The 4,947-nt window shown below is 40.2% G+C and overlaps 1 long non-coding RNA gene and 1 pseudogene across 1 annotated transcript; both read left to right on the top strand.

Moving 5' to 3' along the window:
* Positions 1–236: 236 nt before the first annotated feature.
* On the top strand, positions 237–3,308 carry LOC148562870 (uncharacterized). The gene is made up of 4 exons (XR_015886074.1): positions 237–384; positions 477–530; positions 608–764; positions 2,905–3,308. It is a non-coding gene; the product is annotated as an uncharacterized LOC148562870 (long non-coding RNA).
* Positions 3,309–3,650: 342 nt separating this feature from the next.
* LOC148562869 (uncharacterized) lies at positions 3,651–4,350 on the top strand (annotated as a pseudogene).
* The last annotated feature ends 597 nt before the right edge of the window (positions 4,351–4,947 follow it).

Below are 4,947 nucleotides of genomic sequence, written 5' to 3'. Positions count from 1 at the left end.
GTTAGTAAATTGAATTTTAATTAGGAAAGTTAAAAATACAAAACTAATATCAAAATAGGATAGAGCTCATCGAAACGAGAATTTTGATACCAATTTCGATAATTTGGCCCAAAATCGGACCGGAAGGGCCGAACCAGTTGAACCGGGGCCCAAACCGGACCCATGGGTTCAACCGGGCCCCTAACATAAATGAAGCAGCAGCTTCATCTTCTCCATTTCACCACAGCAATGAAAAACACAGCAAGGGGGAGAAGAGAAGAAACCTAACCCTCACCATTCCTTCCAACTACCATAACTTTCTCATCCGGGCTCCGATTGCCGCACCGTTCGCGGCCACGCGCTCAGCGCGTCGAGCTCTACCTTTCTATCCAAACAATTTCTCTGGTAAGCCTTCTATTGAGTTCAGAATCTCTATCCCTCTTTCTTTGGTAAACTTGAAAACCTATAGTGAATCTTGTCCAATTTTTGTGTTCTAGGTTCAAGTTAGATTCCGGAACTTGTGGGCTCAAGCTATTGAGCATATGGGTATGGTAAGAACACCCTAACCCTAGCTCAATCTTATTTTTGGTAATGGAGAACTGAATTGGAACATATATATGTGTATTAGGTGTAGTTTAAGAGGGTGTTTATGCATTGAACTTGAATTTGGATTACTTGGAGCTTTGTTGGTGACAAGGCTTGCTTTGGGGCTGTTTGATTGAGCTTGGAGGGGCTGTGATTTTATGTTGAGAAGCTGCCTTGGGTGAATTAAGTGATCGGCCAAGGTATGGTTTAAGTTTCGCACGTTTAATATTTACGGTGTTGTGAAAACTTAGGTTAGAGGAACCATAGAATAAGTTGGATTGTTTGTTGTATTTAATGATTAGCCTTGTAATGTTGTTAGAATAGATTTGTTAGTGAATTTATATATTAGAATTATGAGGTGTGAAAGCTATTAATGGTGTGCTCTTATATTTATTTATGATGGATTAGAATTGGTGTTTGTTAATAAGGATGTAGAGTTGTGTTATGGTGGTATTGTATATGCTGTAACTAATTATGTAATGATTGGAATTGCATGAGACCAAGTTTGGGCTAAACTTGGGAATATAAGGAACTAAACTGGAAATTTTGGGACCTTTTTGTTAAATATACAATTTATGGCAAATTTTTAAAGTTAGGTTGTTAAATCTGTCCAGCAGCAGAAAAGATCAAACAGGCAGCAACTTGTTTGTCTTGCTGCGACTTTTACGAGTTGATTTTTGGAGCGAAACCAATTTTGTTATAAAATTTGATTAACTTGCTTTAGTTCTCTAAAATTTCAGAATTTTAAGAGTTGAGGATTGGGAGCTGTGAATTTTTGAATATTGGTGGTCAAAACTAAAAAGAAACAGATTTCAGCAAGCTATGCATCAACTTCCAATGCTTGTAACTCTTAGAATTAAATAGAAATTGGGTTGCAACTAAGACACACTTGTTTTTAGATGAGCTAGGGGTTCTCAAATCAAAATTTAGCTTAATTGGAGTTTTGTAATAAAAGTTATTCCAATTGAAAGGTACTAAGCTTGTTGGTTTTTAAAACAGATTTTGTCTCATTTTTACTTAACTTCCAGGTAATGTAACTTTTTCATTAAAAATGGTATTGACTCAGAACCAATTGAAAAAGAAACCTGGATGAGTAAATTTTAACTACATTAATTTTCAAAGTCATTGGATTTAACTTGGATTTTATATTGAATTTTGAATATCACATGCTGCTGCTGTTTTTCTGGTTTTATGCACTGCAGAGCAGTCACGGTTTTTCCTTTATTCTTGAGGCTAGAAAAATCAGAAAATTATGATATTTAGTTTGTTAGAAAGCTTATTTCAATATGAACGCCTGGACATAAAGTTTGTGCAATTCCGAGTTCATTTGCTATATTAGAAACAGAAAAGAAAATAGAGTGTCGAGGATGTCTTAGTGATAGTCATGAGTTCGAGAAGTTAAAGTTCAATCCTTGTGTGATGTGATTGATTTAATGTTAGAGTTGGGTTGATTTTAAGATTATTCGATATTAAGAAGGATGAGAAGAGTTTGATAAAAAGTTTGGTCAGGACCCGGAAAGGGTAATCAAGTTGAATTATAAGGGAATGACGATGAAAAATGTGAAAGGGAGGTTGTTAATAAAAGGAGTTAATATGCCATGGCTTGATGAATGATTAAATAATGATTATGACTATGAAATGGCTTATGAATAATTCTATCTGAGATACGAGTTCCCTGGGTAAGAGCCGTGGCTCGCCATCACGTGTTCCAGGTTGAATCTCGATACTCAGTTGACCCTACGTCGTAAGGGTGACCGGGCACGTATAAATTCCCGGGTATGGATAGCCCCCATTGAGTGATTTTATGAAATATGAATGTGAACTCTATGCATAGACTCTTGGGGATGCGCGACGGGGGACAGTCTAAGGTTTTCGGACTTGTCGGGTTGGCTGGATAACCGACAGATGGGCCCCATCAGCCATAGGACAGGCATGCATCATATGCATTTGTTTGTATTGATTGCTATGCATTTTTTTGGGTATGCCTAATTGATATATATTACCTGCTATTTGTTATACTTGCTATTTGTACTATTTGATCATTACTTGTACGTGAACTTGTTTGGTTGCTTGTTTCTGTTACATTCTGAATGATGAAAGGATGGAGGAAACGGAGGAAATGGTTTGGTGTTAGGTTAAGCTTGAACTTGAGTAAGTTAGGCAGATTTAGAATATCTACCCCTGTTTATGGCTTCTGTTTAGTACTTAAGTTGGATAATTGAATAACGGAGTTCTAGGATTGCCTATGGCATTCCCAGGACCGTATTTCTTATGCGCGTGGCACTTTTACCATGCTGAGAACCTCCGGTTCTCATTCCATATTGTATTGTTGTTTTTCAGATGCAGGTCGAGAGGCTCCTCGCTAGACGTCTGGATCTTGGGAAGCGAAGTAGTCCTTGGGTGTATTTTGGTTTTTGGTTGTATATATGTATATATTTGTTTAGCTTACTCTCCAAGTAACTTGTGTATGCTGCTCCTCTTAGAGGATTAGGGAGAGATAGGAGTTTACTTTGATGTTTTGGTGTATTTTGGGGATACTTAAGTATGTTTATATGTATATATATATCCTCCGGCCAGCCTTAGCTTCGCAGGCTGAGTCAGGGGCTAGTTATGCTGTTACCTTGGCTTTCCTTTATCCTTCTGCTTATCTTTATCATGTTCCTATTAGGTCTCTTAGCATGCAAGTAATCCTATTCCTTGAGCGTTGCGCTTTTTATTTTGCGATTTTGTTTACCCGTTTTGTTTCAAGGCTTCTAGTATATTATTTCTTTCAGTATTATATGTATATCTTTACTGTTTAGAGGTCTGTTATACCACACTACCTCTGTTCTACGACTTAAGCGTAAAACACTGTGTAGTAGGATGTTACATTATGGTATCAGAGCAGTTCGTTCCTATAGAGCCTGAGGACGGACTGATTATGCTTTTGTGCATTCTCTGTGTATGTGTTTATGTGCTATTAGGATATCTAACTGATATATGTGGCATAAACGTTCCTGAGCATGCATTTGGGACTTAAAGCACTGAACTTGCGATATTGAGACTGATCAACTTGATATCACCTGTTTGGTGTGTATAGGGACCAGATGTCTACTCGCGGACGCAGACGCGGGCGAGGTAGAGGCCGAATAGGCAATGCCATGCCTGAGGTATCAGGAAACACTCCTAATCCCATAGACTTCATGGCTGCATTAGGCAATATGGCAGCAGCAATGCAAGCGACAGCTGAAGCCCTGGGAAACCAAATTAATAATGGAAACAATGGTAACAATGACGAGAATGGTCCAATGTCACTGCATTCCTTCCTGAAGGTTCACCCTCCAACTTTCAGAGGGACCTCGAATCCTACCGATGCCGATAACTGGATACAGGCCATTGAGCGGGCGTTACATGCTCAGCAGGTTCCTGATGAACAGTGGGTTGAGTTTGGGACCTACCAGTTGCATGGTGAAGCTCAGCACTGGTGGCAGGGCATGAGGCGCATTCTGCAGCCTGATGGGATTGTGATATCTTGGGAGTTGTTCCGAGATGAATTCTATAAAAAATATTTCCCCACTTCAGTTAGAAATGCCAGAGAACTTGAACTGCTTCAGCTTAAACAGGGACAGATGACTATCACTGAGTACACTAGTAAATTTGAGGAATTGTGCCGCTTCTCACGCATCTGTCAGGGAGCTCCTGAGGACTTTGCTGAGTGGAAATGCATAAAGTATGAAGGAGGCCTTAGGAGTGATATTCAGAGCTTTGTGGCGCCTATGCAGATTCGGGTGTTTTCTGAGTTGGTAAATAGGAGCAGGGTGGCAGAGGATTGTGTTAGAAGGGCTGCAGCAGAAAAAGGGGGTCTGAGGATGCCATTCCAGAGGACCACAGGGAGAAATTTTGCACCCAGAGGCAGACAGTTCAAGCGTGGTAGCTTTGTTCCTCAGGATAATCAGGGGCAAGGCAACTCCAGGAGGCCTAATACCAATGCTAATCAAGGAAGGAGACAGGGTAAGCAGCCACAGCAGGATATGAGTTGCCACAGATGTGGAAAGTATCATTCAGGACAATGTAGGTTTGGGACTGGAGTCTGTTACTCCTGTGGGCAGCCGGGACACTTGGCTAGTAGTTGCCCAGAGAAGAAGAGATATGAGACAGGCAGGGTGCAGCAACCAGGAAGGGTATACACTACTTCCTCTATAGGCGCTGAGGGGTCAGAGGCATTGATCCGAGGTAAATGTGAGATGGCGGGTAAAACTTTGAATGCTTTGTTTGATTCTGGAGCTTCACATACTTTTATTGTATTTGAGAAGGCTGATGAGCTAGGATTGAAAATAGTAGTACTGGGGTATGATTTAAAGGTATATAATGCTACCCACGAGGCTATGGTGACTAGATTAGGGT

Source organism: Arachis ipaensis, chromosome B6 (assembly GCF_059453495.1).
Source record: "Arachis ipaensis isolate K30076 ecotype BB chromosome B6, ASM5945349v1, whole genome shotgun sequence".
Classification (NCBI taxonomy): Eukaryota; Viridiplantae; Streptophyta; class Magnoliopsida; order Fabales; family Fabaceae; genus Arachis; species Arachis ipaensis.
The sequence above is the reverse complement of the archived record's forward strand: the minus strand, read 5'-3'. Positions and strand labels throughout refer to the sequence as shown.